At 44.8% G+C, this 26950-nt stretch overlaps 1 long non-coding RNA gene and 1 pseudogene across 1 annotated transcript in view; both read left to right on the top strand.

Annotated features, from left to right (window-relative positions):
* Window positions 1-739: 739 nt before the first annotated feature.
* Window positions 740-26950, top strand: part of LOC110579228 — a 359886-nt gene continuing 333675 nt past the window's right edge. Inside the window, exons 1-2 of the long non-coding RNA XR_002480236.1 lie at window positions 740-795; window positions 12281-12450. This is a non-coding gene — a long non-coding RNA (uncharacterized LOC110579228). The remainder of the gene's footprint in view (window positions 796-12280; window positions 12451-26950) is intronic.
* Window positions 5866-6706, top strand: LOC110579227 (annotated as a pseudogene).

Below are 26950 nucleotides of genomic sequence, written 5' to 3'. Positions count from 1 at the left end.
AATGCACCCAGAAGGCCTTCAGATGGTGGTCACTTTGCTTCTGCTTCTCTCCCACCTCGGGCTCTGGTCTCCCTCGCTCCCTCTCCCCCTCCCCCTCCCCCTCAGTGGAACCCCGCAGCACTCTGCCCAACTTTTCTCCCTGATTCAGCACTGAGAAATGCCAAGGCAAGCGTTCCCATGAAGCTGCTTGTCAGCAAACACCCACTCCTGCCTCCGCTCTCCCCTATGTGTCAGTGACGGGTTTGGACTCCACACGAGGCCCGGGGCCCTGCCAGCTCCAGGGCTGACTCACACCCACCCCGCTGCACAGAGACTTCAGGGCTGACTCCCGACCTGTGAGATTAGAAATTGGAGCCTCCCGAACACTGCAACAATCCAGGGGAGGGAGAAGCCCTTCAACTGTCTACAGGCGTTCCTGCCATATCCCTGGGTTCAGTTTCAAAGGCATAAAAGCCTTGGTTTCGAACATTTGTGCATCGTCTGTCTTTTTCACTTTTTTCTCCTTTTGCCTTGCATTTTTCACTTTTTCTCCTTTGCCTTGCCTTTTTCACTTTTTCTCCTTTGCCTCCTAACTAGCTGCTACTGGTTAGTCTTGTTGCATGCATCTGACTGCTCAGTGTTGGCATCACCTGATAGGTAGGTATGGTGGAGCCTTATCGGCTGCATAGATTTTTATCAAAGGAGCTTTATTAAGTACCTGTTTGGGCTGGCACTATATGAGGCTCTGTGGAAGGGAAGTCAGACGGACAAGAGGTCTCTTGGGGCTTGCAAACGCAGTGCTCGTGGTGCTACCTGGTAAGGCTATCCTGATCACCAGGACTTTAAGAGCTGCAAGGTGGTTCTGTCGGATCCCAAGGTCAGAGGGCCGTGTGGCTTGAGGACCTCAGGATTAGACCATCAAGAGAGAGGCCCTGTTTGGTGTTAGGGCGAGTATGGTATGGTGGTCTAACACTTGGCATCTGGCAGCCGTGGGTTGACATCTGGACTCTTCCACTGAGGAGCCCCCTGGCTGCAGAGCCTGATCTACCTAGGCCTTGGTGTCTTGGCTGATCCCTGGGGTCACAATACCAGTCTCACAGCTCATGGTGAGAATGGGACACCTGCCCTTTATTGAGCTGCTGCTATGTGCTATGTACTGCGCTAAGTACTTTCCAGGGTTTGGGCCTCTGACTGTGTGCAAGACACTATGTTAGATTTGGGGATAAAAATGAGTAGGAGGCTTTTTCCCCTGCACTTTTGAAGAAATTATTGTGGGTCAGTGTGGCTAGAGCAGGCTTGCAGGAGGTTGCTGACCTTAAGGTAATGTATCTGTCAGGATAAATCAGGTGATGGTGCAGAAATAGCAACAACAAATTTCTGCGGCTTAAAAAAAAATCAAGATTTCTTTCTCATTCATGCTATTGGTCCATCATGGGTCAGCTAGTGGCTCTGCTCCCCCTAATTTCACTCTGAACCTGACAGATGGAACAGCCGCAGGTTAGAACATTGCTGGTTTTTGTGGCAAAGGAAACAGATCTGAAATTGGGAGGGTCTCACACCAGCAGTCAGATTCTCCACTCATGGGCCAGACTTTTAATAGGGTCGCACCCAACCACAGGGGCAGGGCAAGAAGTAAAATTCCACTAGGTACCCAGAAGGCAAAGAGCTGGGATTATTTGGTGAGCAGATGAATAACTACTCTAGCTGGGCAGGCTCCAAAGGATGGGAAGAAATCAGGTGAATATTGGCCGGGTGGGTTTTTGGTGGGGAGAGTAGAAGGATGAAGAAGATGAATTGGGGCCTTAAAGAGATGGAGGCTGGTAGGAGTGGGGGGATGGGGAGCCATGGGAGAGACAGGAGGCAGAAATGTGCCAGGCACAGTTTATCGAATACTGACTTAGCTCCTATTGTGTATTACGCACCGGGGATGCAAAGAAGGCAAAGCATGGTGCCTACCTTTGAAGAGCCTACAGTCCAGCAGGAGAGCTAGATTTTGTACAGAGAACAAAGGGAATCAAAATATAAGGATAGCCAATGCTTATGCTTGCAAGGTACTCTTCCAGGATCTGTAACCTATTTGAACTCACATAATCATCATCGTAGCTTAACGAGGTGGATGCTATGATGATTCCCATTTTATGGGTGAGAAAACTGAGGCATGGGATGGCTAATGGATAGCAGAGGTGGGCTTCAAATCCAGGCACTCTTCAGTCCAGTTTCCATGCCCTTAATCCTAAAGCTTCACTCTCCTGTTTTTTGTTTGATAACTTGTGAGTTGGGGCTGTGCCTGTAATCTTGGATGGCAAGTAGTTTTGCCTGGAGACCCAGAATGATAGATTGTTATTGGCTGCTTGGAGCTCTGTGTTGGGAAGGTTTCCAAGACCAAGCTGGGACTCAGGGAGGAGAGAATGATGTGATTAATTAGTAATGCCTGCCATGGCATGAGAGGTGGTATTGTCAGCACAATACACTTGGTAACCCTGGTCTATTTAATGCCTAGAGCAAAGTGGATTTCACCAGTTTATTAACAAATAGAATCAAAACCAAACAACTAATTCATTGACTGTTTGCCTCACTTTTCAATCTGTTTTCTTACTTCAAGGCTCCATCACGTTTATGGCAGCCTAGGTATTCCTTGTTGAAACAGGGAGCTTTCCTTCCTGGAGATTAATGTTTAAAATATCAAAACTGTAACCCCTCAGGCAAACGTAACACCTTAATTGTCAAAACAACAAAAATATCAGCCATGGCCCATGTTCAATGCATCGCTCCCCTGGTGGGGTCATCGGCTGGGACGGCATGGCCATGATGATAATTAAAAAAGGATTCTAATTGCTGAACCTGATTGCTGTGCAAGGAAGAATCCATCAGCTAACTTGGGGAATTCAGCCATGAAAAAACCCAGCTGTAGCGTGGACCATTAGTGGAATTTCCTGCCTGGAAGTGTTGTTAGGCTGTCTCCCTGCACCCCCAGCCCCTGTCTCTTTTCTTGACTTTTCTTTCCTGGGTACCATTTCTATCTATGCCCAGACTTTCACTTCTTTCATATTATTTCCCGTACATTCCTAGGAATGGATCCCCAATCCAGTTGCATGGAGATATAGATAGAACTCAGAGCTCAGATGATAAATAGGTTTCTTCTCCTGGGTCAGTTCTGATCAATTGCTTGTGGCTACCGAAATGCTGAGTTGAGAGGGTTTGCAATAGATGCAGCCTGAAAGCCTACAGGGATTTATTAGTGATGTCTGCTACAAGCGTGGGCTAGGGACAATAATTTGTGTAGGCTTCCACTGGCTCTGCCAAGATGGAAAGCCTGCACTCTTCCTACAGCTGTGATGTTAGTGAATGAGCTTGTGGTTTGGTCCGAGGAGGTGCTAGTTCAGTCCTATCTCTTCTCTTTCAGGGTGAATCTTGGATATGTCACTTACCTTCTCTCAGTCTTAATAAAACTTGAGTAAAAATAATCCTTCTTATAGAGTGGTTCTGTAAGTATTGTAGGGATGATGTACATTCATTCAATACATATTTGTTAAGCACCGTGGGAGGTGCTGGAGGTACAACAGGGGATACCCTATGGATTGGTTCCTGCCCACACAGAGCTTACTGTCTAGTGGGGATATATTTGCTTTCTGTTGCTGTAACAGATTACAATAAATTTAGAGGCTTTAAACAATATACATTTTTCTATCACACTTTCTGTGGGGCAGGGGTCTGGGCACAGCCTAGCTGGCTCCTCTGCTCATGGTCTTATAAGGTTGGACTCAAGATGTCCACTGAGTGGCGTTCTGATTTGGAAGCTTGACTGGGGAAAAATCTGCTTCCAAGCTCATTGAGCTTGCTGGAAGAGTTTGATTTCTTACTATGGTAAGACTGTAGGCCTTGGTTTTGGCTGGCTGTCAGCTGGATTCCATCAGGCTATAGAACATTGTCTCCCTGTACCCCCAGCCCCTGTCTCTTTTCTTGACTTTTCTTTCCCGGGTACCACTTCTAGAAGCTACCTGTAGAAGCGACCCATGGCAACTAGAGGCCTCTTGTAGGCTCCCTTGCCATATGGGCTTCTTCAACACAGCCAGTTACTTCATCAAGTCAGAAAGCAGAGTCTCCTGCTCCAGTCTGCTGAAACGGAGTATTATGTAACCCAACATAACCATGGGGGTGACATCTGTTCACCTTGCTGTATTCTATTGATTAGGAGAAAGTCACAGGTCCTACCTATATTCAAGGGGAGGGGATTATACCAAGGCCTGGGCAACAGGAAGTAGGAGTCATTGGGGGTCACTTTGGGGTCTCTCACTGCAGAGACATGCAAACAAGAGCCTATTTATAAGAGAGTATCTATCTATCTATCTATCTATCTATCAAGGGAGACATTTACGCAAGAATAACAATGGTGTTGTAAATGCTATAACAAGGGAGATTCAGAGTATAAGAAAGCACATATGGGGGCACTCAAACAGTTTCAGGGTCATCTGGACTTCCTGGAGGAAGGATTTTTTAAGCTAAGACCCAAAGGATGACTAGGGTTAGCCATATCATAGGATACTATTCAGATGCTACTTCTTTTCATGACCGCGTGCCACCCAGAACCGGAACACGTCTTCAGATAAAGTCTTTCCAGTGCTTATAGTGAGACCCTTTCCGTACTTGCTCTGGGATCTTTTCTTTGTTAATGTACCCCAGAGAAAATCAGTTCCTGCGATCAAGTTTTACAAGATGACAAGGAGATGAGTACCAGGCTGAGAGCGTGATGGTGGGACAGGAATGGGATTCTAGGGATTCTCTGTCCAGCTAGTGTCAGTTCCCACTGATTCTCCCTTGGAAGGAAGGGAAGCTGATGAAGGTTCTAAGACAGAATGAGGAAACCACTATCTGTTTCAGATTGGGCCAGTGGTTCAGGAACCTATGGCCTCACCAAAGCTTTTCCCATTCCATATAGATCTGTTTAGAAATAACGAGAGCATTGACAGTTGCTGTCCAAAGTCATGTCCCAATTTGTTAGGCTTTTAATAGGCCTTACTTGCTGTTATTGAGAATAATGCATCATAGTTTTGAATACTTGCTATGTGACAGGCACCCGCTAAGCCATAAGTGCTTGAGCTGCATTATCTATCTCAAGAAGAAGCTTCCAGGATGCCTAGGTGGCTCAGTCAGTTAAGAGTCTGCTTCAGCTCAGGTCATGATCCCAGGGTCCTAGGATCGAGCCCCGCATTGGGCTCCTTGCTCAGGGTGGACTCTACTTCTGCACCTCCCTTCTCCTGCCCTTCCCCTACCCCTCCCCTGCCCCTCCCCCCTCATGCACATGGGCTCTCTCTCTCTCATAAATAAATAAAATCTTTATTTAAAAAAAAGAAGCTTCCTCCATGTCTTCTAACACATGAAATGCTGGTGGGAAGATTGTCTTCCCTTTTCCTTGCTGCCTATTAAAGCTCTCCTCATCCTGCATGCTCCATCTCAAGTCCTACCTCTTCTAAGAAACTGGCCTTGAGCACTCCAGTGCTTATCATCCCTCACCAAGCTGATCACCCCATCAGCCTGGTCTTCCATCACTTGTAACAAGAAGCATAGCATTTTGGTGCTCTGACTCACCTGTCCCTTTCTAGCTGCACTTCGACCTTATGATCTATCCCCCAGATAGTCTGACCACAATCAGCCTGGTCTCTCTGCCTGCAATTCCTGCCTGCTTCTGCTCCATCCTGGGCAGTGCGGACAGACTGGATCTTCTCAAGTTCAGACTTGCATGTGTCACTTTATCACTCAAAAACTTGCAGTACCGGACTGTGCACACCACTCCCGGGGAGTAGGGCTCAGTGCAGCGCGGTGCAGCTCAGCAGATGGGATCCGAGAGGGGAAGGGTGGGCTTCTCAAGAGGGTGGCAGCGGCAGCACCATGGAGAACAAATTTACGTATGATGATGATCAGAACACTAGTGAATGGCTTCTGCGCCACACCGAGCACAGACCTCAAGTGGCAGTCATCTGTGGTTCTGGGTTAGGAAATCTGACCGATAAATTAACTGAGGCCCAGAGCTTTGACTACAGTGAGATACCAAACTTTCTCCAAAAGACATTGCCGGGTCATGCTGGTTGACTGGTGTCTGCGTTCCTGAATGGCAGAGCCTGTGTGATGGTGCAAGGCAGGTTCCCCATGCATGAAGGCTACTCGTGCTCAAAGGTGACATTCCCAGTGAGGATTTTCTTCCTTATGGGTGTGGACACCCTAGTGGTCACCAGTGCAGCTGGAGGACTCAACCCGGAGTTTGAGGTTGGAGATAATCATGCTGATCCATGGTCACATCAGCCTACTTGGCTTCAGTGGTTTGGACCCTCTTAGAGGGTCCGATGTTGAAAGGTTTGGAGTTCGTGTCCCTGCCATGTCCAATGCCTCTGACCGGGATATGAGGCAGAAGGCTCACAGTGCCTGGAAACAGATGGGGGAGTAGAGAGAGTGAAAGGAAGGTACCTGTGTGATGGGGGCAGGCCCCCCTTTTGAGGCTAGGGGCAGATGCTGTTGGCATGAGCACAGTACCAGAAGTTGTAGTTGGCAAGGCACTGTGGACTTCGAGTCTTTGGCTTCTCCCTCATCACTAACAAAGTCGTCCTGGATTATGACACCAAGAAGGTCAATCATGAGGAAGTACTAGAGGCTGGGAAACAAGCTGCCCAGAAATTAGAAGAGTTTGTCTCTCTTCTTAATGACCAGTATTCCACCGCCTGCCAAAGCCAGCTAACCAGCCCTGGAGTGGTCTGGCCTCTCGCTAATGGGATCCAGGTAGCTACTACCTACTTTGGCCCCTTGCTGAGGTCACGTGCCTCTGCCCTTAAGTCGTAGGAGAAGGGAAAGGAAGATCCCTCTCCTTCACCTTCCCTGTTTCTCCCACCAGACCTTTGTGCACTGCCTCTTCTTGTGCTCAGTTGTCTCAAAGCAGTTATCACCCCCTGTTCTTCCCCCAGAGCTAGAGCCCAAGCCCTGCTGTGTATATGCCCCGGGTGTGACTTGGGCTGTTGAACTTGGCACAGTAACTACTGCTATCCTTTTGATATAACGCTTTCACATTCCTGGGGACTCAGTTCTGCCTCCTCCAAAGCACTAGAGCCCACACAAGGGCCAGCCCAGTCCAATACCTCTTGGACTTTAGTATTACCATATTTTGAGAATAAAAAGAAAGATGGAGGAAAAAAAAAACCCCAAACAAAAAACTTCCAGAGGCTAATCTTTAATTCACACCAATTTCTTTTTTTCTTCACCCCTCCCACCTTATTTTAGTAATCTCTACACCCAGTTGTGGGGCTTGAACTCATGATCCTGAGATCAAGAGTCACATGCTCTACCGACTGAGCCAGCCCAGGTGTCCTTAATCCACACCAATTTCACTCCCAGCAATTTATCCCAGACATATTGACCTACATGTGAAATGATGGCCGCCACACATACCGAGGGCTGGCTCACTGGCGGTAGCAGTGGATCGGAAGCAGCCTGCACACTCATCAATAAGGGCTTGGTTAATAAGATCTGGTACATTTGTAACTGTGGTTTTTAAGCCTGGTTGCACATTCAGGTCACCTGGGTGTGGTATATTAGGATGATCTCAAATTTTCTGCCACTTCTCCTATTGAGAGGTAGAGTCTAATTCCCCTTCTCTTAAATAGGAATAGTCTCTTGTTTAGGGACTTGCTTGACCAATAGAAGGAGATCAAATAGATAGTCTGAGACCTTCAAGGCTGAGTTATAAGAAGCTTTGTAGCTTCTGTATTGGCCTCTCGGAACTTAAGCTCTGGGATGAGCCCGCTGCTATGTAAGAAGTCTGACGATCCTGAGGCCACCATAGTGTGAGGAGACCCAAGTTAGCTTCATGAAGGGGGGTGGGTTGGAGGGAAAGAGAGAGAGAGGGAGAGAGTGCTTTATTCAGCCCCAGCCCAGGCCCTAGGCATATGAGTTGGGAAGCATTTTTGCATATTTTAGCCTCTGCAAATACGATGTGGACAGTAACCAAGGATTCCAGCTGATGTCCGAATCAAAGCCCCTGATCCATGGCTCCAATCAAACCATTCCTGCCATCTCCCAGCCATCCAGACCACCCCACCGAGGGCCCCCCCCCGCCCCTAGTCACTGTGGAGCAGAGACAAGCTGTCCCCATGGTGTCCTGCCAGAATTCTTGGCCCTCCAAATTGTGAGCATAATAAAATGGTCATTGTTTTATGCTTCTTAACTTCTGAGGCAGTTTATTGCAGAGAGCGGATAGCTGGAACTCCTGGGGATCTTTCAAAATCTCCCCAGGCCATTCTAATGAACAAGCATGTTGAGAATCACTGGTCTATACAATTAAATGCTATCTATCCATTCGAAATGAATAAAGAAGCTCTCTTTGGGGTCACCTGGCTGGCTCAGTCGGTGGAGCATGTGACTCTTGATCTTGGGGTTGTGCATTTGAGATTACTAAAAAAATTAATAAATAAACTTAAAAAAAAGAAGCTCTCTTTGTTCTGCTCTGGTATGATATCCAACTTATATTGTCAAGGGACAATTAGAAAGTTACTGGGACAATTTTTATACTATGCTACCATTTGTGTAGAAGAATTATGTAGGTATGGATTGCTTCTGGAATAATATGTAAGAAAGTGGTAAGTAACATTTTTGGTCACAGAGAGGGAGACTGGATGGCTGGGGATCTGAAAAAAAATTTTTTATACCCTATGATAGCTTTCATATTTTAAAACATGTATATGTACCAATTTAATGGTAAAGAAATTCTGCCTGTTGCTTACCAAATCCTTTAGCCTGACCTGGCCTCAAACTTCATTTACAGGCTTATTGTGCACTCCTCCGATTTTACACTAAAAACTGGCTGTGTTAAGCAGAATAATGTCTCCCCCACCCCCCACCCCGACCCGAGATGTCCTAATGCCTGGAACCTGTGAGGAAAACTTTGCAGATGTGACCCAATTAAGTAGTTTGAGTTGAAGACGTAATCCTGGATGATGTGAGGGGCCCAGGGTAATCACAGGAGTCCTTGTGAGAGAGGGAGACAGAAGTCAGAGAAGGAGAGCTGGGGAAGTGAGAGGTTGGAGTGATGTGGTTGCTGACTTTGAAGATGAAGCTAAGAGGGGCCCTGAGGCAGGGAATGCAGGAGCCTCTGGAAGCTGGAAAAGGCAAGGAAACCGATCCTTCCCTCCCTAGAGCCTCCAGAACCAACGCAGCCCTGGGAACACCGAGATTTTAGTCCAGCGAGACCCATTTCAGACTTGTGACCTCTAGAACTGCAAGATAATCAATTTATGTTGTTTTAAACCACCAAATTTGTGGTAATTTGTAACAAAAGCCATAGGAAACTAACACACTGGTGTTTCTCCAGATGGTGTTCAAAGAAACAGGCCTTTTGAGGGAATACTAATGAAAACAATTAAAAAGTTCTCGAAAGTAAAAAAAAAAATCACAAAACAAAACAAACCCAATAGATTATTATAGTTTTTAATCAAGTTAAATGAAATATAATTTACACACAAAATGTACAGCAAAATATATGCATTTTTTAAAAGATTTTATTTATTTATTTGACAGAGGGAGAGAGAGAGCACAAGTAGGCAGACAGGCAGGCAGTGGGAGAGGGAGAAGCAGGCTCCCCACCGAGCACAGAGCCCGATGTGGGGTTCGATCCCAGGACCCCGGGATCATGACTCGAGCTGAAGGCGGACGCTTAACCAACTGAGCCACCCAGGCGCCCCAAAATATATGCATTTTATGTGTACAGGTCAATGAGTTTGACATATATATACATCCACGTAATCTACCGTCCCAATCAAGATATAGAACATGTCCATTACCTGACAAATGTTTCCTTGTGCCCTTCCTCTCCCTGCAGCATGTCCCTTATAACCACTGACTTGCTTTTTTCACTAGACAAATTTTTTTTTAAATTTTATTTATTTATCTGACAGAGAGAGAGAGACACAGCGAGAGAGGGAAAACAAGCAGGGGGAGTGGGAGAGGGAGAAGCAGGCTTCCTGCTGAGCAGGGAGCCTGATGCTGGACTCGATCCCAGGACCCTGGGATCATGAACTGAGCCGAAGGCAGATGCCCAATGACTGAGCCACCCAGGCACCTGACAAATAATTTTTTTAAAGATTTTATTTATTTTTAGAGAGAGAGAGAGTAGGGGGAGGAGCAGAGCAGGAGGGAACGAGAATCTCAAGCAGGCTTAGCACTGAGCACGTAGCCCAAATGGGGGCTCGATCCCACGACCGCGAGATCATGACCTGAGCTGAAAACCAAGAGTCAGACGCTTAACCGACTGAGCCACCCAGGTGCCCCTAGACAAATTATTTTTAACTGTGGGGTTTCACAGGATCTTTAATATGTTGAGACGGTTGTGAATGTCCAAGGAGACGTGCTGTGATGGGAGGTTGCATCTCTACGTTGTTTTTGACGGTGGGTCCTTTTGTTCTGCAGCATCTCACAGGATGCTTGAGAAATGCTTTCCTGCTCACCTGCTCAGCTCAGGCATTTCCTCCCTCTTGGAGTGCCCATCTCTCTCCTTCGAAAATGTACTCATGGATGAGCGCCTCCATGAAGTAGATCTTTCCCTCAGCTAAGTCTTATATTCTTTGTTTCTCATCTCCTGCAGCACACACATTGCATAATGGTTAATATTATAGCAATATTATATTTGCATTATAGGTACATGGTTGTATAGTCTTTTCTGAGGGCAGTGCATGCTATTTGCTTTACTGTTACATGATTACCAAGAAATGCTCAAGTGTTCATCAGAGTCAAAGAAGCTATGCTCCAAAGTAACTGTTGAGCTGCCCTGGACTTGGAGGCCTCACTTGTTAAAACATTTTTTTTTTTTTTTTAAATTTTTTTTTTATTCTTATGTTAATCCCCATACATTACATCATTAGTTTTAGATTGTTAAAACATTTTTAAACTCTGCTTCAGCAACCCATAAGTGCATGAATTTAATAGGCTGATGGTGAATGACTCCCTCATCTTCCTACCCCATATCCAGCCCAGCACATTCCTGAGTCCTATGGCTTTTTCTTCTGAGTGGTCTCTCCCATCCTTAGCTTCCTTTCTATGCCCTCTGTCAGTGTCCTTGTTCAGGTTCTTACCCTGTCTCACCGGCATTTATTACAACAGCTTCCTAGATGCTCTCTCCACCCTCAGTCTTGCTCCTCCTCTCATCTATGTTCCAGTCTAATGCCAAGAGCCCGATCTTGTTCTTCTGCCTAAAAACCTCCATGCAGTTGCCCATTGCTTATAAGATCACATTGGAACGGCAAACTTGGTCCTCCCCACATGGGACCCTTTGCCTCTTAAGCTTTACCTCCTGTTCTCCTTTTCCATGTCCCCTCTGTTCCAATGACTGTGGCTCCTCACAGCTTCCTGGGCACACTGTGTCCTTCCAAGGGGCCATGTTGTTCCTTCAACTTGGGATGCCCTTCTCCTTCTCCATCTGGCAAACATCTGGTCATTGGAAGACTGTTCCAAATATCACCCCAGGAAGACTTCTCTTCTTCCCAAGGTGCAATGAAATCTTTTGCTTCGTTACATTTCAGTAATAACTGACATGTAATGTCTTTGGCATAGCTCTTACCTAATTGCGTCTCAATTATAATGTATTGGTTTAGATGCTGTCTCCCTTGCTACAGTGTGAGATGTGTGAAACACAAGTGACCCCACTTTATGTTTGTATCCCCAGCACTACCAGAATGTATTTGTGACCAATGATGACCAACACTTACTGAGTTTTTACCATGTGCCAGGCATTGCTCTAAGTGTCTTTGTTAGCTTGATTATTTCACTTATTTCTCACACAGCCCTATGAGGAAGATTCTGTTAATGTTTCTGTTTTGCAGAAGAGCAAACTGAGCCTTGGAGCCATCAGAGACTTTCTGATACAGCTATTTCTGTCTATTTCAAGTGGTAGAACTTGTATTTGAATATGGGTTTATCCATTTGTTCTCCTAATACTAGCTATTAGTATTTCTTGAATGAATGATTGAATAAGTGAATGAATGCATGAACACAGTCAGTTACCTGAGTATTTAAAGTGTGTATCTTCAAGCGGCAGACCAGACCATTTCCTTGGCTTAGAAAAGGGAGAGGAAGTGTCCGGGCAGAGGGGATAGCATGAGTGAAGCTTGAAGATAAGGGGGTGCAGACTCAGAGAAGTGAGAAGATGTGCCCCAGGATGCAGAGTAGTAAGTGGCAGAGTCAGGATTTGAACTCAGGTGGGCCCTGAAGCTTGGCTCCTGCATCCAGGAGCCCCCTTCCCCAGGGAAATTCCAACGCTAAGCATTTCCAGTTGCAGGTTCAAAGAGTCAAGAGGGTGCTTGCCACCCCTTCCTTCACTGCCAACCGCCCACTCTCTCCTCGTCTCCAGACTTGAAGGTGAATGTGGCTGGAGAAAGACAAGAGGATGCTAATGTGTCACCAGGAGGGATCAGTGCTGCTGAACGAGCCCACGCTTCCCTGGTAGGTTCACTCTGTCTTCTACACAATTCCAAGCCTTATTCTTATACTTCCAGTATTCTCCTTCTCTCTCTCAACTCATAAACTTGATTCCTAGTTCAAGGAAAAATCATAAACACTAGAGGAAACCTGTGGGAGCTCTGCCACTTTATTTACCAGCTTACTCATGTTGGGCACATATGTTCTACCTTCCCTGGGATTATTGAGCCGACTCTCCATGCTCCTCTGTGGGGCTGGCCTCTCTTGTGTGCTCCATTTCCTCTTCTTCTGCCTATGAGAGCTTCATCAGCAATTCTTCCCTCTCCCTCAGGCAGTCATCTATAGATCACTCTCATCCACATACGCACATGCTGTAATTTCTCCTTCCTGGGGCTTTGCAGGTGCTGTTCCCTTTACCTGTCATGCTATTCCAGGAAATATTTGCAAAGCTTGCCTCTTTGTTTCCTTTGGATCTTTGCACAAGTATCCATACTATGTAAAAGGGCAAAAATTGCGGAGCTACGCTCTCCTTTCCTTTTGGAAGCAAAAGAGAAAAATGTGAAAACAAAGATTAAAAAAATTGTTTTAAAGTGCAAAAATTTCACCCTCCCTATCCCATTTTTATTTTGCTTCATAGTGTTTATCACCACTTGACATGTATAGACTATTCATTTGATCCTCCAGCACTGGGATTTTTTTTCCTATTTTTTTATTGCTGTATCTCGGCACCTAGAATAGTATCGGGCACACAACAGGCCCTAATGAATGTTTGTAGAAAAAAATGATTCCGAGACTTCCCTTCCCTGACATCCCTGCTGGTTTGTAGCAATGCTGTGATTTTTCCTTACAAAGAGGGATGGCTATTCAGAAGGATATTACCACCCACCACTTTCACTCAGAAGTTCCTAGTGCAGAGCTTCTCTAGCTTGGATGTGCATTTGAATTGCCTGGGGCTCTTGTGAAAATGCAGCTTCTGAGGCAGCAGGTCTGGGGGTCCTGAGACTCTGCATTTCTAACCAGCGACCCGGTCATCTAAATGCAGCACATCGAGTGGGCCGGCTGCTTTGCTCAGTTTAAGCACCGTTAGTTATTTTTTTTCTTTTTTAAGGAATAGAGTGAGGATACATATTTACATAGTAGATTTACGTATTGACGATGTAAACATGACACTGAGTGCAAGCAGCTCTGTGGTCAGTGTGTCTTTAGCTGTAGGTTACTAAGTTTGGAGAGTTTCATCCATCATTATATATGCCACAGGAGGAAATGTTGGTAGTTAGTCTGTTGAATGAGGACTGTCCATTGTTCTGGGCAGATGTAGTTTAGTTCAGTTTAGTTTTGGTGTGTGTGTGTACTTGTGCAAGAATAGTAGTATTGATGCTAATAAGTTTCCTAGCAATTGCCTGATGCAATTTGCCAGGTTTTGGCATGAAATCAATATGAAGACAAGTCCTGCCTTTCTGCTCAGAGGATTATTACATCACTCGGCTTCTGTCTAGAGAACAATGGTGAGTGCTTCCTATGATCATCACCAGGATCAATTAGTTTTAAAATCATAGAGACTCCCCACGCGGTGTGCACAGTTTGTGTGTGCGGCAGAGGGACCCAGCTGGAGAAGGGCAAGCGGAGACTGAAAACCAGCCTGCACCCCTTTGCCAAGCCAGGTGTTCTGGCTGGAGTTGCATTGCCTTTTTCACCTGGAGAGGGTGCCTTTTTGCAAACTGAAAGTACCTGATGTTTGATGACTCTGGTGCTAAAGTTAGAGCTGCAGAGGCAAACGGGGAGTGCTAAGCACAGCACTTGAGTTTTAGGGAAGTGGAGATACAGAGGGCCAGAGCACTGGTCTCGGTTCTTATCAGCATCTAACATTTATTGAGGTCTTACGATGCACGAGGCACTGAACCCATTGCTTTTCATACATTGTCTCCTTTGTTCCCTACTGCAGCAACCCCCAAAGTTAAGTAATATTATTATTTATTTCATCCTTGCTTACAGGGATGTAAAATTTGGAGAGGTTGAGTGACTTGCCTAGGGTCACAGAGCTCTGCTGAGTCTAATTTTTAAAAATGCGCCTCATGACCTTCCGGTAAGTATTAAATTAATTAAGTTAAATTCAAGTACAAATTGCGTCATGTCAAAGATTTTATTTAAGTCATTAATTAGTGAGAGAACCGGTACGATGTTAAAGTTTACCCAAAGAGCATTCGAGAATTTAGGTCAATGCAGGTGATTTAACCAAGAAATCTAAGAAAGGTGTGGTAGCCTGGATGATGCCCCTCCACCCTCCAAAGATGCCCACGTCCCGATGCTGGAACTTATGAATATGTAAAAGCGACTTTGCAGATGTAATTAAGTTGTGGATTTTGAGATGAGGAGATTATTCTGGATTATCTGGGTAGTCCGGTATCCTCACAAGTGTCCTCATACAAAGGAGGTGGGAGTATCAGAGTGAGAGACAGAAGAGGGAGGTGAAGGCTAGAGCTATGTGCTTTGCAGAGGGAGGAAGAGGCCACAAGCTACAGAATGTGGGGGACACTTGAGGCTGGACAAGGCAAGGAAACACATCTTCTAGAGCCCCCAGGAGAACCTGACTGACACTTGATTTTAGCCCAATGAGACTGATTTTGGACTTCTGACTTCTAGAACTAAGATAAATTTATGTTGTTTTAAGCCCTAAGATGTGGTACCTTGTTACAGCAGCCGGAAATTAATACAGAAAGATTACTGGATTAGATAGAAAGGTGGTTAATGTCCAACAGGGCCATAAACCATAACCCGTGGAGCTAATTCTTCCCCCAGAGTTAAATTATTTGCATCTTTCCTGGACCAAAATTTACAAGTTAACCTCTGTCCCTACAGAGATGAAAATTGCCTGGTCAGTAGAAAGTCAAGTCCAACGCTGCACCAAAAGAACACCCAGTACTCTCTCCTGGATATTCCTGAGTTTAGGACACTCTCCCGGATAGCTAGGAAGTGAAGGAGCTAGGATTTGAGCTGGGTTCTTCCAAGTGCCGAGCTTGGGCTCTTCACTGTTAAGGGTCATCCCTTCTCACTGACATTAGTTGGTAGAGTAGCAGGGCAATCTGGAACAAAGAAAATTGGGCATAAGAACTGAGAACATAGCTCAAAGATTGCCAAGGGGAATTTCCCAACTCTTTCATGGTGCTTCTCCTGAACAGAGGACTTGCTCCCTTCCTCTCCCATGGTGGAAATTCCTGCTCTAGGGACACCTGGCTGGCTCAGTCCATAGAGCATGCGACTCTTGATCTCAGGGTTGTAAGTTCAAGCCCCACATTGGGGGTAAGAGATTACTTAAAAATAAAATCTTTAGGGGCACCTGGGTGGCTTGGTTGGTCAAGCATCTGATCTGACTCTTGGTTACAGCTCAGGTCATGATCTCAGGGTCCTGGGATTGAGCTCCATGCTCAGCACGGAGTCTGCTTGTCCCTCCCCCCACCCACCGCTCACATTCTCTCTCTCTCTCTAATAAATAAGTATGAAATCTTTGAAACTAAACAAAATCTTAAAAAAAAAAGAAATTCCTGCTTTAGCTCTCTGAGAACTTAGAGTCAAGCTTTTAATAAGTGGTGGTTTAGATGGGTTCCCGGTTGGTGTAACTTGAGAGGTGTGGTGTGAAGCTGAAATCCCCCCTCTCCACTCCTCCCCACATTGTTTAGGAGCAAAGGTCCCTGAAAGTCCCTTCTTTAAAAATATGTTACTTGGTTAAGCATCATAACACCTTGCCTAGTAAATGCTTGATGAAAGTTTGAATTGCATGTGGTTTGGGGGGAAAGGAGGAGTGAAGACTTTGGGGTTGGGGAATAGCTAGCAGGAGCAAGTGAGTGGTGCCAAGAACTAGCATGGCCTTCTTAAGAGATGGTGCAGTGAAGGTCCTGACTGAGGTGGGGGACTTTTATAGGGAAGTTGGATCTGTGGTTGGACAAGTAAAGTGTGGGCCAGTGTCTTGAATGAGGGCTGGGGAGTGTAAGTTTACCTTATAAGGCAATTATTCTTGACACTGACTGTTAGAATAAACTGGGGAGATTTAAGAAATACTAATGCACCGACCCTATATTAGTTTCCTAGGGTTGCCATAAAGTACCACAGACTAAGCAAACAAAAATTTATTTATTATGGTTTTGGAGGCTAGAAGTTCAAGATCAAATTGTCAATAGGGTTGGTTCCTTCTGGGGCCTCTCCTTGGTTTGTAGTTAGCCATCTTTCCTTGTGTCTTCACATCGTCTTCTCTTTGTAACTGTCTAAATTTCCTCTTCTTATAAGGACACCAGTCAGATTGGATTAGGGTCCATCCTAAAGACCTCATTTTAACTTAATTACCTCTTTAAAGATCCATCTCCAAATATAGTCACATTCTGAGATACTGAGGGTTAGAACTTCAACATAGGAATATTGGGGGGACCCAGTTCAGCTTATAACAGACCCCATCCCCAGAGGCTGTTTCAGGCAACCAGGAATGAGGCTGAGGCTTTGATATGGAAAGTCCCATTTTACTTAATGCTCAGGAATGAGAACCATTGCTGTGGAGTCTACACTGCAGGTAGATGGGAATGAAAGCTGGGGATGAAGTGGGCAGATCTGTCTGCCGGTGCAAGCCGTGTACCTGGCTCACGGGGAGGGCTTTGAGAAAATCATTCAAAGATGCTGAGCGTTAGTGGTTTCATCTGTAAAGTGAAGACAATTACTTTGCCTGCCTTCAAGCAGGAGGCTGGACTGGATACTTTTTGAGGTTTCTTTCAGACCTAAGATTTCTTATTCTGGAAGCAGCTGTAAGGTCAGTTTATGGTGGTGGCGAGTGTTGGAGGAGACAGGAGGAAAGTCACTTTTAATGTGCTAATGGCCACCACCGCGGCCAACCCTGCCCCACCACCACGACCATCCCTGCCCCACCACCACGGCCATCCCAGCCCCACCACCATTACCACCATGAACAGCATCACCCACATCAGCAGGTTCAGCAGCGTTATTACAAGCATCATCACCATTGCCAGTGCACTCTCTGCACCTGCTGCCATCACTCCTCTCCCACCGGCACCAGCACATCCTCCTGAAAAGCCCTCCATCACACTCTGATCCCTGTGCCTGTGCTCCATAGTCCCTTTCCAAGGGGCTGAAATGCTCCAGTTGAAGGCTGGGGCATGATCTTTTCATTTATTCATTTAGGACTTGGTCAGTAAACAGTGACATAAGCCCAACCAAACATGGAGTAAGCAAAACAGAACCGTATTGGCTCATGTAACAGAGAAGGCCAAGGGCAGCTCTGACGTCAGGCATGGCAAGATCAGGGCTCACAGATGTACTCATATAATCTCGCCTTTCTGTGTGGCTTGTGTTCTGTTGGCTCAGTCTCAGGCTGCCTGTGGTGGCAAGATGGCAGCGCTAGCCTCTGTCCTCTCAGATTCCTGGTACAACAGAAAAGAAAATCATAGAATTAAATAATTCAAAAAATATTTATTGAAGGGCGCCTGGGGCGGGGGCTCAGCTAAGCCTCCAACTCTTGGTTTGGGCTCAGGCCATGATCTCAAGGTCCTGGGATCGAGAACCCCCCCCCCCCCCCCCCACCCCCGGTCAGGGAGTCACCTTGGGGATTCTCTCTCTCCATCTCCCTCTGCCCCTCTGTCCCTCCTCTCCCTCTGACCTTCCTTCCCCTCACACACTGTCTCTTTCAAGTAAATAAATCTTAAAAAAAAAATTTATTGAGGGCTCACTACATGTCACAGGCTCTTCCACATGCTATGGATACAGAGAGAAAGAGAAGAGCTTCCTTCCCCTTGGGCTCTCTGATTGGATGTCTTTGGACCCCTGCCATCTGTGAGCCAATCACTGTAGTCAGGAGTATGGGATGTGCTGATTGGCTTGGGCTTTGTCATGTGCCCCACTTAGGAAATGCCGCTGTCGTTTTGACTGTAGGGACTACGTCATAGTTCTGTTTGTGGTGTGCCCCCAGGGCATCACTCAGGGACTTGCCAGTAATAAGCAAATGAGAAATGACATGAGAGGAGTGGACAACTGAGTAAGCAGAAGAGAGAAAGTGTGTGATAGACAAATGTATAAAAACACTTTAAAAGCGGACAGGTCTAAACAAATCAAACCATAATGATGGCTTTAGGTTGCCAATCAGAAAGCAGATACAGTATTCACTGTAGATTATTTACTAAAAATATTTGCCCTGTGCGTTTCTTATCAGGATGAGAAAATCCTGCTCATTATTCTGGGGGAGCATTAGAAACAAAAACTGTAGTTCCTTTCAGAGTTGTCCTTGGGGCCAACAAACCTAGGGGTCACTCTGGGTCTCACATTTTGAGGAGCACGTGAAAGAAGAAATGAAGACAGGCTCATGACTGGCAGCTAAAATATGTTGATGTCATTATGTAAATGTCTGCTACCTTCTTCCTTCCTCTTCCCTGTTTCTGCCTGCTATGGGCACCTTGGAAACATTTCTCCCCAGTGCCTGATGTTCTTGGGCACAGCTTCTCAGTTCCTTTGATAGAGGCTGCCCTCGTGTTCCTTTTATGCATATTTCAATTGGTTAAAAAGTACAATACAAGAAAAAAGTCTAGAAGAAAAATTTATACCTCTAAAACTTAGCATGTAAAAGAGCCTTTCATTGGTTCTGGATACTAAAAGTTCGGTTTCATCTATCTGTACAACACGGAGATGGGTCAGCACTTGCAGGAATGTGTGTGATTTCATCCCACCACTTAAGGAAGGACATGTGGAGGACACATCAGAAAAGGCAAACTAAATTATTAAGAGGAACCTACATTTGAGCACAAGTGCAAAGGGTATGGATTCAAGTATGGAAAGAGCAAAGCTTGGAAGAAATAAGCAAATGCTATGAACTCATGAAAGACATAGAAAATATAGAAAATAAATAAACTTGTTCACCAAATTTCAATAGACTCAAATAAGAGGGGCACCCATGAAGTTTCAAAAGGCTAAAAGAATTCCAAACATTGCAAGTGTTTTCAAACAAGGGGGATAAACACATGGAATTCAGTGACTGTAGAAGTGGCAATGTTTGAAAAGATTAAGTCCTTTAAGAATGTGGATAAATTCATGGATGACAGACCAAGAGTGAGTCTTCAGAGCCTGGAGGATGCTCCAGATGCAGCCCCACCCACAAAAGACAATCCCATCCACCCGCAATGCTTCTGTCAGAGATGGAGTGTAAGGCAAATGTCCACATGGATCATGAGCAGGCTGAGGACAGCTCTCAGCGATGCTTTGAGAATAAACAAGGAGATCCGCTCTGTATTTGAGGGTTTGGTTTTTTGTTTTTTTGGGTTTTTTTTTTGACATGGATGGTTATCATTGAATTAATACCATGAATAAATGATTAAGCAAATAAATAAAGGAAAATGATGAATAGAGGGCTTTTTGTAACTTTTAATTTTGAAATAATTATAGACTCCTAGGAAGTTGCAAAAATAGCACAGTCACATGTACCCTTCCCCCAGCTTCCCCCATTGGTGATATCAAGCTGTAGTACAATATCAAAACCAGGAAATTGACATTGGTATGTTTCTGTGAACTAGACTACAGACTTCATTTTGTTCTCATCATTTTTGAAGTGTGTGTGTTTGCATCTATATAATTGTATTCATGTATAGATTCATGTAACTTCCATCATAATGAAGATCCAGAACCCCTCCATCACCATGGAAGAACTCTTTCACACTACTCTTGAATTCCCTCTTCTCTATCCTCTCCCTTCCCTGGCAACCATGAACCTATTCTCCATGTTTATGGTTTTGTCATTTCTTATAATGTTACAGAAGTAGAATCATACTTCAAAAGGCATGCGACCTTGAGGGACTGACTTCTTTCATTAAGCATCATGCCCTCGAGGACCATTCAGGTTGTTGTGTGCGCCAGTAGTTCATTTTTGTTGCTGACCCGTGTCCCATCATGGATATACCAGACTTGCTCCACCACTCACCTATTAAAGGACATTGAAGCTATTTTCATTATTTTGCTATTGTAAGTAAAGCTGCTGTGAACATTTGTGTACATGTTTTTGTGTGAATATAAGTTTCCATTGCTCTGGGATAAATGCCCAAGGAGTGCAGTTGCTGGGTTCTATGGTAAGTGCATGTTTAGTGTTACGGGAAACTGCCAAATTGTTTCCCATGGTGGTTGTACCATTTTACATTGCCGCTAGCAATGTCTGAGAGACCCAGTTTCTCTGTGTTCTCACGAGCATTCGATATTATCCCTATTTTTTTAAAGATTTATTTTTATTTATTTGAGAGAGATTGGGGGGGGAGAGATTGAGTGGGGAGAGAGGTAGAGGGAGAGGGAGAAAGAATCTTAAGCAGACTCTGCACTGAGCTTGGAGCCCCATGTGGGGATCCCTCTCACACCTGTGAGATCAGGACCTGAGCTGAAACCAAGAGTCAGACGCTTAGCTGACTGTGCCACCAGGCACACTTGATATTATCCCTATTTTTTATTTGAGCTATTTGAATAGGTGTGTAGGGATATATCACTGTGGCTTTAACTTTGCATTTTCTTAATGGCTACTGATGTTCACTAACTTTTCTTGTGCTTCCTTGCCATCTGTAACTCCTCTTTTCTGAAATAGTTGTTCATGTCTTTGGGCCATTTTCTAATTGGATTCTTTTTTTTATTTTTAAGTAAACTCTACACCCAATGTGGGGCTCGAACTCACAACCCTGAGATCAAGAGCCACATGCTCCACCCACTGAGCCAGCCAGGTGCCCCCTAATTGGATTATTTATTTGCTTTTGTACTGTTTGTTGAGTTTTGAAAGGTCTTTAGATAGTCTTCATACAAGGCATTTGTCAGATATGCCTTGCCAATATTTTCTCCTAGTCTATATGTAGCTTGCTTGTTCATCCTTTAAACAGGGTCTTTCCCAGCACAAAACAAGTGGAGGTTTTAAATTCCCATTTAGAAAAGCCTGACCCATACTTGAGAGCGCTGGACATGGTCACTCCATTGGTTGCTGCTCATCAGGGCAGATCATGGGTCGAATTCCCATTTGGGTGCACTCAGTCAACTTTAAAATAGCTCACCCCCCAGGGGTTAATGCTATTCAGTGGCCACAGGTCAGTGTTTTTCAGGACATCACAAAAAGATGAGCTTACAAAGAGCAGTCCACCACTGAGAGAACAATTCGAAGGGCATGTCCTCACTGATCCAGGAAGTGAGTCTGGAGCATTATCCCTTCTTAGAAAACTGGTAAGTGCACCATCATCAGGATGGATTGAAAGCCAGCAGTCCAAATGCCAGGAAGGTTCTCGGGCCATTTCACCACTGCATCAAGTAACAAATAGACTTGAATTCATCAGGTGAATTTGGCCAAAAAAGGGGGGCCAAGACACACATGGAATTCAAAACCAGAAATAATCTCAAGTTTGAGTCATCCAGCGCACTTGTCTACATTGATTGCATTCACCAGATAAAAGTCAAATCCACTGTATGAGGCAAATGCAGCCTCGGCTCAGGTTAAGGGTTGCTGCCATGGGGACTACAAGAGTCAAGATTTTCTGACACACCGCAGGCATGAAAGGAACGGATTACAGCTCCGTCTTATGTAAATTTCCACTGGGGGGAAAAAAAGATTAAAAGGAAAATAATCATGCTTTAGTTATTTTCATTTAGGGTAATAAGATCCTTTAATTCCTTCCTGGAAAATGAGACAACAGCTGTCCTGTCATAAATGGTAAGACACTTTCCTTGACATTTTGCAGGAAACCAATCTTCAGCTAAAATTTTGACCTAATGGTGGCACCAAGTTATGTTTTTAAGAGAAAGATAGATTTTCTTTAAATATATGACCTAAGCCAATTGGCCCCAGAAAGAAGAATTAAGTACAAATTGTACCAACCACGATGTCTGAGGTAAACACAGAAATCTTATCCTTCCTGCTTCTCCCATCCAGGCTGAGTGGGTCCGAAGGAGGGTGAGCTATCAGGTAAAGACTATTTTGCAGTGTTGGCAAGTGAATGTTGGATGTTTGCTTCTGCTACATTCATTGTCTTTCCATTTTGGCTGCAGCCCCCAACTTTGATGTGACGGTGCACCTCACCCAGCCCTCAGCCCGTGTGGTCTCCTGAATGAATGACTGTATCACCCTTGCACAGCTCTTTGATGTATCATTATTACCATTTGCCAACGGGATGACTTCTCCTCAGTCAGGGTAACTTGCTCAAGGTGTCAAAGATGATAAGCGGGAGCACCAGGATTGGAACCCAGTTGGTCTTACTCTGGAGTCCATATAGTCAAGTCTTCCCACTCTCTGCCTCCGTCAGACTGGATGTCCATCTTTAATCTCCACCTGTAGCCCAGAATAATAGCTACTCTTGGTTGTTTTTCTCAGGGACACAGATATGTGGAGTGTTTTTTAGGTGAGTCATCTGGAGAAGTTTATCTTATTTTGAGAATTCGACTGGCAGCTGAGGATGGGGAAATTTTGTTTTTCCCTGTTCCCCTCTGGGTTCTACAAGGAAGAGAAAATGTTTGTGAGGGGATAATATAGAAATGACTGTATTCTCTCTTTGCTCAGGTAATGGGTAAGCTGTGAAACTCAGCTATGAAGTTTAGGGAGCCAACCTCTTAGCTGCCGGAGATGGGACGCAGTGTCTGGGAGCACCTGCCTGTGGGCCCAGAAGGAGCTAGGAGTCAAGTGCATAGCTCCGATTCCCCAGGAGAGCCCAACACATGTATCAGAGGCATCTAACACCCACAACAGCAGGGGTTTTGTCAATTTTGTTTGCTGTTGGATCACTGGTACCTTAGACTGTGCCTGACCAGGTAGTGGCTTCATAAACATTTGTTGAATGAATAAATGAATGAAAGAAAGAATGAATGTGTCAGATGCTGGCAGGACTTCCTATGTCTTCAATCTCCATGAAGGTGAAGGACATCATAAATAGGGAGATATAGACACCCTTCAGGAATTTTTAACTGCCATACCATCTGAGTTGATACTTTCCATATTTATTTCCTTTGTAATTCAATCTCTCTTTTAAACAAAGTAACTCCCTTTTCTTTCCTTTTCTTCAGACTTCCCTCCCACCTGCTAACTCAAGTCCTTTACAGCCTAAAATATCTTACCTTGATCGTGCATCTTTCTCTGTAACCTCTCTGTTTCTACTACTTCACCAAATTTCTTAGATCATCTACAATTTTGTTTCTACTTTCTTTCCTCAGCCCATTGCCAGATACCTTCTTCTCTAGCCCCACAACCTCACCAAAGTCTTGCCATCAATCACCAATGTCTACTATTTTACCAATCCAACGAACACATCACAAATCTTTATTTTAATGTAATATATTTTAGTTGTATTTGAAAGAGCTGCTCACCCAGTGTTAAAATTTTCCTTCCTTGGTGTTTGTGACATTAATTGTATCCTGATTCTACTCCTAATTCTCTGACCACTCTTCCTTTGTAGATTTCTCTTTCTTTGTTCACTTTTACATGGGAATCCATCCTCTGCCACTGTTTATCTTGCTCCACACATTCCCCTTATGGGAACCCTGTGTTTTAGCTCATGAATAGTCACATGATCTAGCCAGGCCAATCAAAGTCTTCCCTGGGAATTTTGTTAGAATTATGGAGAAGGAAAGTTCTTTTTGGAGACAGTTGGCTTTAAGTATCACATTAGTCTAGAGCTGTGAGAGACCGTCTTCTCTAGGAGCAGAAAGCCTGCCTGAGAATAAAGTCAGAACTTGGAAAAGCAGAGTAGAGAGACATGTTGTTATCATGGTATCCCTGGATTTAGCCATATCTGAGACTTAAATTAATCTTGACTCTAAAGTTGTGGGAACTGGTAATTTCATGTCTGTGTGGATTCCCTGTATGTATGTCTATTAAATTTGATTTTCTCCTATGTGTGTGTGTGTGTGTGTGTGTGTGTTTAATTAAGTAAGCTCTGTGCCCAGCATGGGGCTTGAACTCGCAACCCCAAGATCAAGAGTCACATGCTCTACTGACTGAGCCAGCCAGGCACCCCTGCTTTTCTCCTGTTAATCTGTCTCATGCCAGTTTGATTCTAAGTCCAGCTAGAAGGACCATAGCACAGAGGAAGGTCTTCTTCCCCAACAGTTGGCGGAGTCATCAGGATCACTTTAACTTGCTGGACACTGCTCACTCTGGACTCTGCTGCAGCTGAGAGATGCTTGGGACATCTGACCAGCAGCCAGCAGACGGTGAGATTTCTTACCACGTCAGCCTCCTGCACACTCTATCTGCAGAGTCTGAAGGAGCAGGAATGGTGAGAATTCTTTTCTCTCTTTCAAAATTTAGGTTAGCAGGAGAAAATATTTGTGGAACTAGTTCCTTGGGCCTAGCAACTCTTTGGTTAAATTTGGTAGAGTACTCTTTGGTGACTGATTCGTTTCCTCCCAGATATGGTCTTTGTATGTGTCATGCAATGTGCACACGAGGTAAAGGGTGTTGCTAAGGGCCATCCTGGAAGCCTAAGCCACAAAATTGGCGGGCACAGGTCAAGTACTTAAAAGCTGTGAGAGTGCTCGCCACCTTAAGAAGACTCTGCTGATAGGGAAGCTTGGTCACAGAATGGGTTATATTGACACTAGGTCACCTGCCAACCTCAAGAAAACTTCTGTGTGGGCATCTGGCTGGTTCATTCAGAGTTGATCATGAGATCAACTCATGATCCTGGGGTCATGAGTTTGAGCCCCACGTTGGGGAGTAGGTTGTATTTAAAGTTAAAAAAAATTAAAAAAATTTAAACACCCCAAAATATCATGTCAAAAAGAAAACTTTGGTGCATCGAGGTACACTGTAAGACACCACACAGTCTCCGACCCCCGGCACATCCCTCTTCGGCATTAATGTGGTTCCGAGAACCTAAGGCTCAGCCAAGACTGTTGATGTGCATATATTTTCCCTTCATCTCCTTCTATGTCTTAGAGCTTGGCTTTGTGACCAATGAGAATATTCTCTTTGGTTTTCACCATTGGAGGATGCACTTACTGGGGTGCACTTTGGTGGCCAAACAGACTAGGGAACTGACTCTGACTCTCCCCGCCCCACCTCTCTTTCCATCTGGCTGTGCCAGCTCTCGTGAGAGGTTCCAGCTCATAGGAACCTTTGTTGTCTAAACCTTTGCGGCTTGTTAGTGCTGGAAAGTCCCATTCCAGTATTGTCTACCTGTGTCACGGATTGGCGGGTCTGTGACTAAAGGCGTCTCACAATTTTGTGGGAGACTGGACATCCCATTTTCACCACACCATTCTTTCCACCTGTGCAATGGAGGTCTTTGCTCTCTTAGACTAATTTTGGGAGTAAACTTCTGGATCATGGGTTGTATCAACTATGCCCTCTTTGGATGCATCTTGCATCTTTGGTTAAGCTATTAAGGCTTATTGGTTTGAGTTGCTATTAGATTCTGCTTGTCAATGGCCAGACGATAGATCCTTTCAATTGACTATATTTAAAAGAAAATATTCTTGGGGCGCCTGGGTGGCTCAGTCGGTTAAGCGTCTGCCTTCGGCTCAGGTCATGATCCCGGGGTCCTGGGATCGAGCCCCACATCCGGCTCCCTGCTCAGCGGAGAGCCTGCTTCTCCCTCTCCCACTCCCCCTGCTTGTGTTCCCTCTCTCGCTGTCTCTCTCTGTCAAATAAATAAATAAAATCTTTAAAAAAAAAATGTTTTTTCATTGAAATGGCAACATAGTATGCACAGATGCCATTTTGAGCCGTCCTATTTTAGTTTTTTTCTTTGCTGATCTCCAACCATTTAATTATTACTGCTTTGTTCCGAGAGCCATAGAATAAGTTGGGTTCCTTCTCCATGTCAGAATTGATGACTTCAGGGTCTGAGTTTTTTGTTTGTGTTAGTAAAATAGCTTGATCATTTATGCAGTTTGCTGATGTAGCTGAAAATAATCTTTTTAAAAGATCACTTTTGGGGCGCCTGGGTGGCTCAGTCGGTTAAGCGGCTGCCTTCGGCTCAGGTCATGATCCTGGGGTCCTGGGATCAAGCCCCACGTCTGGCTCCCTGCTCAGCGGAGAGCCTGCTTCTCCCTCTCCCTCTGCCTGCCACTCTGCCTACTTGTGCTCTCTCTCTATCTCTCTGTCAAATAAATAAATAAAATCTTTAAAAATAAATAAATAAAAGAAAATATTCTTTATAGAGAGCTCTCAATTTTCTTAGTAGTATAATGGCTAGCCTTAGGGACTCCCTTGACAAGATAAAATCGCAGAAATTTTAGGCTTAAGACTCAAACAAATGTCCACTTCTGATGTAAATTTCTCTTAAAATTCTGTCTCATCTACCTATAGGGCCTCATTTACCCTATAAGATTTACAGGGAATACTCAGCCCTAATCTCTAGTTTCAAAGTGTACAGGTTGCTCATGTAAACGATGAAAGCCAGGAAATAAATTTAACAAAAATACCTGAGACTGGCAATAAGGCTTGTTTTGCTCCTACCTTCTAGGAATAGAGAATCAGGTTCTGCCAGCTTCAGGCATTCATATGCAATGTCCTTTGCATGTGTATCCTAGACCC

This window comes from Neomonachus schauinslandi, chromosome 4 (genome assembly GCF_002201575.2).
Source record: "Neomonachus schauinslandi chromosome 4, ASM220157v2, whole genome shotgun sequence".
Taxonomy (NCBI): Eukaryota; Metazoa; Chordata; class Mammalia; order Carnivora; family Phocidae; genus Neomonachus; species Neomonachus schauinslandi.
This window is presented reverse-complemented; position numbering and strand designations above follow the sequence as displayed.